Raw genomic sequence first — 15,670 nt, forward strand, 5'->3', positions numbered from 1 at the left:
CCAGAGCCAGCTCTGCCAGAGAAAGAACCACTGGGACCCACCAGAATCAGACAATACAAGTGGCAAATCCTGACTGACAGGACAGAGGCAGGCGCCTTGGTCCCACTGGCCAAGGGCTATTGCTGTGCTTTAATGAGGGAAAGAAGTGCATGTAAATCCAATACAGGACTTGTTCCAGAGCATGCCTGTCACCCCTATCAACCATCTGTCTGTTGTTTTAGGTCTTATGTTTAATATTAAATTAAAGAAACCCTCCAGGATGGGGGATGAGCTAGATTGGTGATGGGTATTAAGGAGGGCATTTGCTGTGATGAGCACTGGGTATTGTATGTATATAAGTGATGAATCACTGAATTCTACTCCAGAAACCAATACTGCACTGTATGTTAACTAAAAAATAAATAAACAAAAGAAACCCTCCAGGTGTTGCTTCCTCCCAACCTGTGTTCCTGTGGATACTGATTAGTAAGTGGTGCTAACAATGATGGAGAGAGTGTTTTCTGATCACACAAGTCTGGGAAGATTCCTAATGATTCATGGCTAGTAAAGCTTCTGAAAGATCATGTGACTAAACCTGGCATAGCCCTGAGGTCTATGCAGAGCTCCCCACCCCCACCCTGGGGCACCATGCCCCATCTCAGCAGGAGAGGCAGGCTACCCTGCATGCAGGCAAGCAGCCTCCTCCCTGTGGAGGAAGGAGGATGCATCTAATGGCCTGGTGTCTGTGGTTGTCTGATAATTGGCCTGAGCTGACTGATTGCAGGTCAGTGACACACAGTAAAGAAACCGAGTCTCTGGTGGAAGGGAGATGGAAGATCTCTGGGTTTCCACACATGTGTAGAATTCCTCCTTGTGCCAGCTGCATTCTTCAGTCATTCATTCAGCAAATTCACTATGTTTGTACAATGTACTCTGGGCCAGGTCTGGATGCTCAGAGCTGGGTAGGACTTGGGCACTTGTCATGAAGTACTCACAGTGTCTGGGGGAAGAGCAGAGAGGCAGTCATAGTTATTAGCTTTTTGAGCACTTTTCTAAGTCAGGTATTGTGTACTAGTGCCTTATACACATTATCCTATTTAACTTTGCTACAACTCTGTCACCTTCTCATGTTACAGAGGAAGGAACTGAGGCTCAGGGAGATTGAGTGGACTTCTCCATGCAACTAGTGGGGGCAGATCAAGCACACCGAAGCTGGTGCCTGTAACCACTGTGTATAGCTTTCTTTCTTTCCCTTTTCCTTCTCCTTTTTCTCCTCCCCCTCACCCTCCTCTTTCCCTTCCTTCTTCTTCTTCCTCCTCCTCTTCTTCTCCTTCTCCTCCTCCTTCTTCTTTCTTTTTAAGTAGGCTCCACACCCAGTGTGGAGCCCAGTGTGGGACTTGAACTTATGACCCCAAGATCAAGACCTAAGAAAATCAAGAGTCAGACACTTAACTAACTGAGTCACCCGGGTGCCCCATATAGCTTTCTTAGAGTCAAACGGACAGGTGTTCAATACCAAACTCTAGGCAGTAGGAGTGTAGGAGAGGCTGAAGGGGTCAGGAAAAGTTTCCAGGGAGAGACTTCCAAATCCATTCCTCTGTCCCCCCCTCCGCCCTTCTTTCCTTCCCTCCCTCCCTCCCTCTCTTCCTTCTTTCCTTTCTTCCTTCCTTTCTACCTACTTTCCTTCCTACCTTCCTTCCCTTTTCCTTTCATTTAACCAATATTTAATAGCTATTATGTTCTAGGTGGGTACTGTTCTAGGCTCTGGGGATATAACAGTAAAAAATATTCTCTTAATATTAATGAGAAAGCTCTATTTTTTTCTCTTTTCAGAAAAAGTAATTGAGGCCCTGGAAAGAGTGTTTGTATTACACTCATCGCACACCTTGGGGTTCATGCCCTGTCCAGGTTGCCTCCTCAGGGTGTGGACTCTGTGTCTTCCCATCCTGCTTATTGCCACCTTGGAATATCCATTCCCTCTGCTCCCTCCAGGCCTTTACATTTGTCTCTCTCTGGAACATCTTTTACCTGCTTTAGTAGGATTATGGCTACAAGAAGGTGGTTCCTGATACTTCGAATGAATTATCTGTCCACCCATGCTGCCCAGAGAGGGTGCCAGAGGTGAGTGGATGTTTACCTCTGGGGATGTTGGAGAGCCATCCATGAGAGACCTCCAGATCTCCTTTCTTGAGAAGGACAGCTCTTTCCTTGAAGCCTAATGTGGCCCAGGAACTCAGCCCTGTCCTATGCCAGGCATTGTTCTACCCCCTTGCCTACAGGATGTTGCAACTCTGCTCCTTAAGAGGTGACCTTGTAGTCCTGTGGGCAAAGGAGTAGAGAGGAGTGGAGAGTGAATTTAAGCTTTACTTTTTTTTTTTCCCCCTGGGAATCTCAAGGCTCCTCTCTTAACTTTTTTACAAATGTTCTCCTTCTGTGCATCTGGCACTTTCTTACTGCCTACCTAGATATTTTATATTATTAAAGTAGATACGACTTGAAATCTGAGAGGTGAAATCTAATGGAAGCTTACTTCTTGCTCAGATTTATCTTGGGCAGGCAGGCCATTGATCTGCTCTGGGCTGGCAGGCAAAGACCCAGACTCTTCCCAGCCTCTGCCACTATCCTCATGGACCTGGGATCTTCTACATTCAGTTATAAGTGACTTTATTTGGAACCCAGTGGTGATATCTCTAATAATTCAGACTCTTATTTCAAAACTTTTATTTTAAACTTTATTGTTATTATTATCATTATGATTATTGTTGCATACCTGGGAAATAAACTAAGCTACCCTGAGGAGAGAGACATCTGGAGGCCAGGTGGGTCATCTTCTGGATGCTTAGAAGAGCTGGCTCAGCCAATGTGTGGAGATTTGTTTTATTTGTTAACCTTGCTGGGCTGGAGTGCCAGATATTTGCTCTACTATGTCTAGATGTTCCCTGGAAAGGTATTTTAAAAAAAAATTATTTTTATTAACATATAATGTATTATTTGCTCCGGGGGTACAGGTCTGTGAATCATCAGGCTTACACATTTCACAGCACTCACCCATATGGAAGGGTGTTTTTTGATGAGGTTAACATTTAAATCAGTAGACTTTAAGTGAAGCTGATTACTGTCCATAATGTGGTTGGGCCATACCAATCAGTTGAAGTCATTAAGAGAAAATAAAACAAAACAAAACTGATCTTTGAGAAGAGAAAAGGAATTCTTCCAGCAAATTGCCTTTGAAATTGAACTTCAACACCAACTCTTCACTGGGTATCCAGGCTCCTTTCCCACCCTATCAGATTTTGAACTTGTCAATTTACAATTCTGTGAGCCAGTTCCTTGAAATCTTAATCTTTTTGTCTATCTTTCTGTCTCCTATCAGTTCTGTTTCTACTGAAAGCACTGGCTACTACAAGGTGGGAACTAGAATAAACTAATACTAGCCCCAAACTCCTATTTAACAAGGTCATTTCTCCACTGTTACATGACGCCCAAAGCTAATCCCTTCCCATCTGACCGCATATAGAGAACGATACAGGGTAAAAATTTCTCTTCATTATGATATTGGCCATGCTGCATGAAGACCATCCATGTTTGGCCTGATAATCTCTATTTTATGACTGCTCTGTGTGGCCCCAGTGGTGTGTGGTCTGGCCACTTAGCCTGAGTTATGAGTTCATTACTGATAATGACAGGGTTCAGCATCTATGATGTGCTGGCTACTTTAATGCTTGTTCTTTTAGTTCATTGTCACAACTACACAGCAATGTAGTTCTTATACTCTCAAAGAAGTTAGGTGGCTCCTTAAAGATCGTATCACCATCCTATGGAATCCCAGAGACTCAGGTCAGAACTTTCCTTCCTCATTCTGTCTCCCATGATCTTCATTGGCTGTTTGAGGCTTGTGTATTAGAAGCATTGTAATTGCAGACTTGACTTTAAGCCAAAGGGAAAGTAAGTCTTTTATGGTGGACAGATGCAGCACTGATGGTGTGGAAGGAGTCTGGACAATAGGTTCTTGGCCCCAGGAAATCTCATTTCACAGATAAGAACCCATGAGCGCCTTAGCAGTTCTGTCCTTCATCTTGTCTTGGTTGTTTTATTTTTTTTATTATTTTTTATTTTTCCAAAGATTATTTATTTGAAAGAGAGAGAGAGAGGAGAGAGGATGAATGGGAGGTGCAGAGGGAGAGGGAGAGAGAATCTTCAGCAGACTCAACACTGAACCTGACACAGGGCTCAATCTCACAACCCTGAGCTAAAACCAAGAGTCAGGCACCCAACTAACTATGCCACCCAGGTGCCCTTTGGCTGTCTTAATACCGAAAAATAATTGAGGGAAAAGTGAAGGGCTTGCTTTTTTGGGGAGAGGTAGAGATCTTGGTCCTTCTTTTTTTTGAAATGAATTATGTATACTTACAATGGTTTTAGATTTATGAAAAAGTCACAAAGATAATAGAGATACCATATATACCATATATACCACACCCAGTTTTAAAGTAAGAACTTACTTAATATGGTACATTTGTCACAATTTATGAACCACTGTCATTACATTAATATTAACTGAAGTTCATGTGTCACTTCAGTTCTTGGTTTTTCCTTAACATCCCTTTTCTTTTCCAGGATCTCACATTACATTTAGTCATTGAGTTTCCTTAGGCTCCTGTCCACTGTGACAGTTTCTCATACTTTTTCTGTATGAACTTGACAGTGTTGAGGCATAGTGGCAAGACATTTTATATAATATCCCTCTGTTGGAATGTGTCTGATGTTTTTATCATGATTAGACTGGAGTTGTGGGTTTTGAGGAGGAAGACCACAGAGCTAAAGTGCCAGTCTTACCACATCACATCAAGAGTAGATACTGTCAACATAATATATCACTGTTAAGGTTAACCTCGATCACTGGGCTGGGATCATGTTTGTAAGGTTTCTTCTGTGTAAGATGACTCTTGTTTTTTCCTCCCTTCTTTTTTACTTTTTGCAAAGAAGTCTCTATGCACAGCTCATACTTAAGGAATGGAGATTATGTTACATACCCTTAAGGGTGGAGTAATCACACAAATTATTTGTAATTCTTATGTTTGTGTATTTATTTATTGACTTGTATTAGTATAGACATGGATATTTATGTTATATTTTGGGTTATAATCCAATATTTATTTACTTATTTGCTGAGCAGAAGGCATACGCTTAACTGACTGAGCCATCCAGGCACGGTGGCTCCAGGCTTATCTTGTATGTTTTCTGCCCTAGTTCTAGAATCGTCATTTCTTCAGGGATCCCTGGTTCCTTTTATTGGAGGAAAATATTAGAAACCAAGATCAAGGTGCTATGTGTGCTACTGTTACTGGGATATCATTGCTTCTAGGCTTTCTCAGCTGACGGTGCAAGGAAATACACATGTGTATCCTAACTCCTGTATATATACATATGTCTATATTTTTATATATGTTATCTATCTGTATCTATACTAAGCTAAACATGAGTTCATATTGATATCCTATAGATCATTCTAGCTGTCTCCCCTTCCTTCTTAGTAATCTCCCATTCTAAAAGTGAGAAACCTGTCTCCAGCCATCTGCTATCCATTTACTTAATTTTTTTTTCATTTACTTAATTTTTAATAAAACAACTGCATTAGTTAGAGTATGGTCTATATGTACATTTCCTTGCCCTTAATCTTACAAACTCCACTCATTTCCATAGTTAACTTAGAGCAGCACTTTCTCATCATGCAGGAGAAACAACTTTCATGAGGTAGTTTTGTATATTTGTATTACAATTGGATTCTTTTGTCAGGGTCTGCATTCCATCCTGTGTCCTGACCTCCTAAATGATTTTTTTTTTACAAATTTGCAGTGATTATGGTTTACTCTCCATGTTTAAAGTTCTCTGGGTTTGGATGAATGCACAGTGTCATGTATCTACCATTAGATTATACAGAATAGTTTCATTGCCATGAAAAATCCTCTGCACTTTGCCTACTTACCCACTGCCCCACCTTGATGAACTCCTGGCAAACACTTATCTGTTTACTGTCTATTAGTTTTATCTTTTCCAGAATGTTATATAAACAGAACCACACAGAATGTATCATTTTTAGATTAGCTTCTTTCAGTTAGTAAAATGTATTTAAGATTCATTTGTATCTTTGCATACCCTTAATTTCTTATGGGTTCATTACATGACTAAAGATAATTACGCCCTCTCACTCTCAAAAATAGTCTTCAAACAAGCATAAATGTTGCAAAAGCAGTCCACTTCAGTGAAAGCATCAGTCTTCGCACTTCCACCTTAAGGTGTAGGTAGCTTAGCAACCTCACCACTCATCATTGTGGTCCAGGGCAAAGCTACAAGCATGCCTCTACCACTAACACTCTGCTTTAGGCCTTTATAAGGAGAAGTGTGGGATAACATTCACTTTCCATGGCATGCTGAGGCAGAGCTCAGAGACCTCAAGGAAGGCCCTGGTCATCACTGACTGTGTTAGCCAAATGAAAGGGGAGGTTGTTCTGCTGACTAGGTTAAGACTGTCTTTCTTCTGTGCATTCACCTGGGTGAGTTCCTTCCTGAAATAGTTTCACCCATTTATTCATTCAGTTATTTGTATGTCAAATGTTCATTATCTGCCATATATTGGTCACCAGAGGATTCACTGGTGACCATATAGACATTGCTTCTAGTATTCAGTACTAGACATTTTCACAATTGCAGTAAGGAGTAAGAACAGTTTGCATGCTGGCATAGGAACAAAAAACTTTGTCCAGAGACCCAGGAAGACGTTTTTGATATACTGATATTTTGAAGGATGAGAAAGGCCTGACTTTGTGAAGAGGGTGGAAAAATATTTCTTTTAAAATTTTACTTATAGGTGGGAGCCAAGATGGTGGAGGAATAGGGGACCCTATTTCTGGTCCCCTGAATTGAGCTGGATATCTACCAGACCATTCTGAACACCCATTAAATCAGCTTGAGATGTTAGAATGTCTAACAAGCAAGATGCACCTGTTTTATAAACATCCTATAGGTCCCTATATGGACCTTAGAGTTTTCGACCTCTTATTCTTTCAGCCTGTCTTCTGGAGGAGGGACCTATTGCACTGTTACTCCGGTAATCCTGTTTGGGCAGAGTTCCCTTTGAAAGCAGGAACATGACAAGGATGCCTCCTCTTGCCACTCTTGTTCAACATAGCACTAGAATTCCTAGCAACAGCAGTCAGACAACAAAAAGAAATAAAAGGTATTCAGATTGGCAAAGAAGAAGCTGAACTCTCTCTTTGCAGATGACATGACAGTTTATGTGGAAAACCAAAAGGACACCATCCCTAAATTACTAGAACTCATACAGTAATCCAGTAATGTGGCAGGATACAAGATCAATGTGCAGAAATCAGTTGCTTTCTTATATACTAACAATGAAACTATAGAAACAGATATCAAAGAATCAATTACATTAACAATAGCACCAAAATCCATAAGGTACCTTGGCATAAACCTAACCAAAGAGCTAAAGGATATATACCCTAGTAACTACAGAACACTCATGAAAGAAATTGAAGTAGACACAAAAAGATGGATTAACATTCCATGCTCATGGATCAAAACAATAAACATTGTTAAAATGTATATGTTGCTCAGAGCAATCTATACTTTGAATGCCATCCTGATCAAAGTGCAGGAACAAATTTTTCAAAGTGCAGGAACAAACAATCCTAATATTTGTATGGAACCAGAACGGACCCCGCATTGCCAAGGATATGTTGAAAAAGAAAAACAAAACTGGGGGCATCACGTTGCCTGATTTCAAGCTTTATTACATACCTGCGATCACCAAGACAGCATGGTACTGGCACAAAAACAGACACATAGACCAATGGAACAGATTGGAGAGCCCAGATATGGACCTGCAGCTCTATGGTCAAATAATCATTGACAAAGCAGGACGAAATATCCAGTGGAAAAAAGTCGCTTCAATAAATTGTGCTGGGAATATTGGACATCTATTTATAGAAGAATGAAACTTGACCATTGTCTTACACCAAACACAAAGATAAACAAAATGGATGAAAGACCTCAATGTGAGACATTAATCCATCAAAATCCTAGGGGAGGATATAGGCAGTAACCTCTTCAACATTGGCCACAGCAATTCCTTTCGAGACATGTCTCCAAAGGCATAGGAAACAAAAGTGAAAATGAACTTTTGGGTTTTTATTAAGATCAAAATCTTCTGCACATCAAAGGAAACAGTCAAAAAAACCCAAAGAGGCAACCCATGGAATGGGAAAAGATATTTGCAAATGCCACTGCAGACAAAGACCTAGAAAGAACTTGTTAAACTCAACACCCCAAAATCAAATAGTCAAGTCAAAAAATGGGCAGAAGAAATGAACAGACACTTCTCCAGAGAAGACATACAAATGGATAACAGGCACATGAAAAAATGTTCATCATCATGAGCCATCAGGGAAATTCAAATCAAAACCACCTTGAGATACTGCCTTACACCAGTTAGAATGGCAAAAATTGAAAAAGGAAGAAACAGCAAATGTTGGAGAGGATGTGGAGAAAGGGAAACCTCTTACACTGTCAGTGGGAATGCAAGTTGGTGCAGCCACTTTGGAAAACAGTGTGGAAGTTTCTCAAAAAATTAAAAAATAGAGCTATCCGGGCGCCTGGGTGGCTCAGTGGGTTAAGCCGCTGCCTTCGGCTCAGATCATGATCTCAGGGTCCTGGGATCGAGGCCCGCATCGGGCTCTCTGCTCAGCGGGGAGCCTGCTTCCCTCTCTCTCTCTCTGCCTGCCTCTCTGTCTACTTGTGATCTCTCTCTGTCGAGTAAATAAATAAAATCTTTAAAAAAAAAAAAAAAATAGAGCTATCCTATGACCTGGCAATTGCACTACTCTGTATTTACCCCAAAGATACAGATGTAGTGAAAAGAAGGGCCACATGCTCCCCAATGTCCATAGCAGCAATGTCCACAATAGCCAAGCTGTGGAAGGACTGAGGTGTCCTTCAACAGATGAATGGATAAAGAAGATGTGGTCCATATACATAATGGAATATTACTCAGCCATCAGAAAGAATGAATGCCCAGATTTTGCATCAACATGGATGGGACTGGAGGAGATTGTGCTGAGTGAAATAAGTCAAGCAGAGAAAGTCAGTTATCATATGGTTTCACTTACTTGTGAAACATAAGGAGTAGCATGGAGGACATTAAGAGAAGGAAGGGAAAGATGAAGGGAGGGAATTGGAGGGGGAGATGAACCATGAGAGACTATGACTGTGACTCTGAGAAATAAATTGAGGGTTTTATAGGAGAAGGAGGTTGAGGATGGTTTGGCCCAGTGATGGGTATTAAGGAGGGCATGTATTGCATGGAGCACTGGGTATTATATGTAAAAAATGAATCTTGAAACACTACATCAAAAACTAATGATGTACTGTATGGTTACTAACATAGCATAATAAAAATAATAATTTAAAAAATAAATAAAAAATAAAATTTAACATAATAAAAAGAAAACAAAGTGGAACAAAAAAATAAGGTGGTTTAAAAAAAAGGAAAAAATATGTTATGCATAGAGTAAAGTTGTGTAAAGGCCAGAAGGTAAGAGACTACTTGGGTCTTTCAAGTAGCTGAAAGACATTTAGGAAGATTGGGGCACAGAATGACTGAGAGAGAAGTAAGAGGGAAGTCAGAGAGATCAGTCCAAGGCCAGAGAATTCAGGGTCTACTTAAATCTTCCTAGTGATTTAGAGATTTTAGTCTAAGATTGAACAGAAACTTCTGAAGAGTTCAAGTAGAAGGATGGCCTGCTCAGATTGTGGTTCTGAAGGATCACATCATTATGGGGACTAGATTGCAAGATGGGAACCAGGAAGACCACTAGGAGGTCCTGGTTGGTGATAAAGAGTGGTGCAGGAGGAATGGAGAGGGTGTGGACTCAAGAGATGCTCATCACAGGGAACTCTTCCCTATGTCCCCTGATAGAGCATTCCTCATTTAGGTCTGCAGAGGGCCCCTCTCTTGGTGACACTACTCTCCTTATCTTACTTTATGTTGTCTCCTAGGCACCTAGCCACTATTGTCAGGCACTGCCTGACATCCTGTCATCTCAATTACTTCATATCCCTCACATTATTTTTTTCTGCAACACTGGTTTATTCAACTGTGTATAGTTGTTGGATTAAAACTAGGGAAGGGTTTCATTCTCTCCTCCTGGCCCCCAGACACATCCCTTTTTCCTCCTCACCATTCACTATCATCTCACATTCTATAATGTTTTTAGGACTTTCAAGGGGGGAAAACATTTAGCTAGTTTAGTTGACATTGTGATCACACAGTGAACTTGAAGCTTCACTTCCTATTCCCACAGGCTGACCTGTAGGGTGAAGTTTAGCAGTGCAGAGAGTATGGCCACTTGTCTAATTATTTTGTTCCACCTCTTCCTTATTCCCTTTCCATTCTAGTTCCTTTAGGGATGGGAACAGAAAAGACCCAAAAGACTCTTTGACTTGGCTGACTCTTTGGGTGGTTACTTGTTGAAACCCTCAGTCACAGGGAGAGCATCCTTCATCATTTGGGGAACTTAAGAATGGGTTCCTTGGACACTCCTGGCAGGGTCCTCTGTACTTCCTATGCTCTAAATCAGAAACCTGCTCCCCCAGGACTCTTCTTTCCTTAGGATGCAGCTCTCTTGGGTTATAGAGAATAAGACTGGAGTCCAGACCATTCATAAACCTTGCCAATGGCCTCTGTGCCAGGAAAACTTCTATATTCTTGTCTCACTTGATCTCATCAAAAGTGTCCAACCCTTCCTTCTGCCTTTAGGTGGTTCTAGTCATGCCTTTCCCTGCAATCCAGGGACAGCCGTCATATTCTCCCAAGGATTATTGGGACATCTAAGACAACATGGGACCCAGAAGACTTGAAACTCAGCTCCTATCCAGCTAGGATGCAGAGTCACCATACCTGACAGTTCCAAACTCTAAATAGTTCTTTGGTTGGGCGGGGAGAGGGGGGTGGGGTGTCTTATTTGGGAAAGGAAGGAAGCCACAAAATTCTCCTTTTCTATAATCTTTGAAGAAACCTTTGCTCATATGGTGTCTCTAGATTCTCTCACATCGATTACAAGTGGGTGTGGGTCAAGAGTATAAGGGCCAACACTATCTGATGCTTAGCTATGGAATATAGGAATATCATCTGCTGGTTTCACTTGAAGCTTTTGCCAAAATTCTGAAATACCAGGAGAAGATCAATGGCAAATAATCCTACATTTTCAGTTTTCCACTAGAATTTTATCCAGTAAGGGCAGAGGATTGGCTTGTTTTCTTCAATATTTTTAGTAACTAGAGCAGTGATAGCACACAGAAGATAGAACAAATGAATGCACATTACCCAGCTTGATAACTCCCTGAAGATGGGTAATAGAAGAGATTGGCATATAGTTTATACTCACCTCTGGCTTTTGGTTATTACCACACTGTTTTCTAAATGTCCATTTAGAAGAGGTTCAATTCTGGAGTATGGGTAGGTAGCAAACTGATGTCTGGAGTGTGGGTGAACAGGCTGAGGTCTGGGAGGCAAGCAGTGGACTTGGGTCTGGTACTTGAGTTAGAAGCCATGACTTTCCAGTTTTTGTCTCCTAAAATCTCCAAGACATTCATGACTTCTCAGCCTTATTTTGCATGGGCTATCCTTGACCTGAAGTTCAAGTGACCATCTGAGCTAATCAGTAAGGCTGCTCCCAGCCACTGGCCAGCACACTGCAACCAAAATGCAGCAGAGGAGGGGGGCATAGGAAAAACTCCATACATCTGGGACTATACTTTCTCTCTTTGATCCATTGCCTATATCCATGACAATCCATTTTCATTGAGTTTTACTGATGTAAATTAGCTTCTAGTTGGCTTCCCAGTATTGCCTTTTTAGCTAAGCTGGGACATTTTGGACTCTGAGGGGTGGTTGGGTTGGGGCATGAGAAGAGTTGGGGTCTCTGATCCTAGCTAAGAACAGTCAGACAAGGCAGGAAGAGATTAGGAGGACAGTAAGCCAGGTCCCAAGATGCTCAGTGATGGTGGGGGTTGTACACTGCTTGAACCCATTGGGCCTTCCTTGGGCCTATGTCTCAGGAGAGGTCAGCATGATTTTAGGGAAGCAAAATTCAGGTCATGCCATTCCCACCCCTATGCTTCCTGTCACCTTCAGAATATACCCTCAGATCTACCACATAGCTGGTACTTATTGTGAGGCTAGCCCAACCTCATATTTCCTCACTTCATTCACCCTGCTCTGGTCTTGTGGGACCTCCTCATGTTTTCAACAGAGCAAGCTGGCTCTTGGATCCTCTTTCTTTAAAAGCCCCCTCCAACAAAGCTAACATGAGCACTTCTCACTCCTTTTCTAACACCATTTTCTTCATGGCACTAATTCCATGTGAAATAGATTTACCAGTTTCTTGTTCATTAATACTTCCCCTGAGAAGGTCAGGTCATGTGAGTAGAGACCTGTCCCCATTGGTCACTGTTCAATAAAGTTGATCTTCATGTGTGGAATGGTAGTGTGGGCAGGTTCTGTTGGCTATATTTACTTTTGCAAAAGCAGCTGAGACTCTTTCTGACCCAGTGTGTGCTGACCTTAACATCCCCAGGGTTGACATTGCTTTGTCTCATTGCCTTCTATTTAACCCTTTCCTTGCCCTGCATGCATGGCTAATGCCTTAGCCCTGACACTGCAGACCTGTGAGACACAGTGCCCAGTAGCCTGTCAGGGTGGCATTTCTGTCTGACAGCTCTTCCCTCATTCACACATTCAGCAAAGACTGTAGCAAGCAGCACACTGGGTGCTGCCTCCCGAAGCTTGGAGTTTGGGCAGAAAAGGAAACACTACAGGGCTAGGTAAATAAATGATTATTTGAGCCTCACTTTTTTTTTTTTTTCTTCTACTTGGACCCCTCTTCTGGAATCCAGAGAGATTTTGATGGGTTGCCTCTGCAGGGCTCCTCCCAGGCCTGCCTGTTCCTGATGTAACTCAATGCCACAAATTTCTGCCTACCACTGAAGCAGCTCTGACCTGGACTCTGCCTACAGAGCATGGGACCTGAAAAATGATTTGACTCCTGGGCACATTCTGATGCTTCTGGATCATGGCTTGATTCTTGACATTTCCTAAATAACATTTATACCCTAAGTGTGTGGAAATGACACCAATATAGAAATTGGCCAGTTGAAGTTCTACTCCTCAATCTGGTCTCTACTAGCTGTGTGACTTTGATCAAGTCATATATCCTCTCTGAGCCTCACTTTCCTTGTCTAGAAAATGAAGACACAAATAACTTCCCTAAATACCTTTCAGAAGAATGCTAAGTAGAAAATAACAGTGTGCATGCAAGATCATTTTGTAAAGATGGGTGTTTAGCATTCAAAAAACAAATAGTAGGCATTTCTAATTTTTCAGTGGGCAGATGGAATGCTTTTGGTGGGTTTGTTTGTTTGTTTGTCCTGCTTGTTACAGTGGGGTTTGGTGTTAGTAACTCCAGGTTAGAATCCTGTCTTGGTCCCAGGGTAAGTGTCTCCAACTTGATAAGCCTTGGGTTTCCCATTGGTGGAATAAAGATAATCCAAACAGCATAGATTTGTGGTGAGGCTGAGAAATATAAAGCTCCCATTACCGTCTTTGGTTAGCTCCACGAGTGCACAGAATTCTTACTTTCTTGCAGACTCTTTGGGGTTTGTTAAAGATTCTGTGTCTTTCTACCCAGGCCTTTGGTAAAGAAGTGGCATCTGTCATTTTCAGCTCTGAAGCGGCCTGAGAGCCAGTGGAAGAAGAGCACACAGCACGGAAGATGGGCTTCTTGACCATTCCTGGATCTCAGGGCAACTTCTTTCTGACATGACCCTCATCATAGAGATAATTCTGCACAACAGGAGGCAATGAGCAATCACACTGATAAACAGATGACTGTGAGTAGTGAAAGATGTTTCCAGCAAAGCATTCTGAATATAATATTCATGGACCCAAGTTGTTACTGGGATATTTATAGACTGGATGCAAATGTAAAGCATATGGTGCAATCGTCCAGAAATATTCCTTCAATTAAGCTGTGCACAGTACTCAGGCATGCTGCTCTTTCAATCTAAAGATGTTCTCTAGCATATATGTAGGGAACATCAACTCAGTTTGCAGAAAAGACAGTGGACAACTCTCTCCCAGAGCACTGTCTCTGGGTAAAGGCTGTTTCTCTTTGACTGACATTGCCCTGACCCAGACTCTATGGTCCATGCAAGAGTGCTCTGTTGTGAAATGTGTAGTTGAATTTTTCCTTCTCTTCCTATTCCTTAACATGTGGAGATCACTGTGGGGGATGCAGCAAGAAATGACAAGCACAGATTTAAGAATAATCTGGAAGAAGCTCCCTTGTGTCTCTAACCTTCAGTCTGTACATGCAACCCTGTGAACTGGATGTACTAGGGCATGTTCTTGTCCTTGTATAAAGCCACCATGGCTGCTGGAAAGATGTGATCCTTGTTTAGAATACTTTTCATGGGAACAGGTGTTCAGAATCAACACCTCACTGAGGACACATTCTGTTCTGAGACTGGTGGTTTCCAGATACCATGCAGTTAAATGCAGTGTCAGGGCATTCCAGTGTGAGCAGCACATGGGTGGATTCCACACCCAGAAAGACTGTGAAAACACAAACCATCCAGCAGTCACACTGAGCAAAGTAGTGCCTCTATTACAGAAGGTTTCTTAGACTATCTAATTCTCTTGGGCATTAAGAACAGACATCAATTTACCTTTTTTGAGGATAGTACAGAAAACACTCAAGGTTTTGAAGCAATGCAAGAGTGTAAATTAATATAAGCCTTTTGGAAAGTAAATTGTGCCAAGCACTAAGTGATGGCTCACATTTTAGCATCATTGTTTTCATTTCTGGTCATTTCCCCACTTGAATAACCTACATATGGACATAGTTTCATGCCAAGGGTGTTATTAACATTGCTGCTGTGTATGTGTGAATGAAAAGACAACAGAGAAATAATCAAAATAGTCAGCATCAAGGAAATCACTCAGTAAACTATGACATAGCCACTAAAAGACTATTAATGGAGCTATTAAAATTAGGCTTATCTGAAATTACATACAAAATGGTATTTATGAAAACTATTAAGTTTTTGAAAGCAAATTCAAAATTAGATGTTTAAAAGTTCAGCTACAAAGAAACTTGAAAAATCTATGGCTATAGCCTTTCAAATTGGGGAAAAGGCATTCAAATGACCTATTGGTGGACACTTGGGGAAAAGATTTCCACTCACTAATAATGAATGGCAAAAAAATTTTAAAAAGCAAGTAGTTATTTTTCAGCTATTAAGTTGACAAAATTTAGAAAACAACAATTAAAAAAAACCTTGGTGTTGAGTGAGAGTCAAGATGGAAGAGGAGTAGCAGGCCAAGATGACATCAGGTAGCAGGAGCGCAGCTAGATAGTTATCAAACCATTCTGAACACCTACAAATCCAACAGGAGATTGAAGAGAAGAAGAACAGCAAGTCTAGAAACAGAAAATTGTCTAGTTTCTGAGAGGTAGAACCTGTGGAGAAGTGAATCTGAAGTGACGGGAAGATAGATTACAGGGGGAGGGGCTGGCTCCTGGCAAGTGGCGGAGCAACAGAGCACAAAATCAGA

The 15,670-nt window shown here is 41.4% G+C and overlaps 1 long non-coding RNA gene across 1 annotated transcript in view; it reads left to right on the plus strand.

Moving 5' to 3' along the window:
- LOC131826883 (uncharacterized) overlaps positions 1–15,670 on the plus strand; it is a 198,370-nt gene that overhangs the window by 144,279 nt on the left and 38,421 nt on the right. Inside the window, exon 3 of the long non-coding RNA XR_009351794.1 lies at positions 13,778–13,944. This is a non-coding gene — a long non-coding RNA (uncharacterized LOC131826883). The remainder of the gene's footprint in view (positions 1–13,777; positions 13,945–15,670) is intronic.

The sequence above is a fragment of the Mustela lutreola genome, chromosome 3 (genome assembly GCF_030435805.1).
Source record: "Mustela lutreola isolate mMusLut2 chromosome 3, mMusLut2.pri, whole genome shotgun sequence".
Lineage (NCBI taxonomy): Eukaryota > Metazoa > Chordata > Mammalia > Carnivora > Mustelidae > Mustela > Mustela lutreola.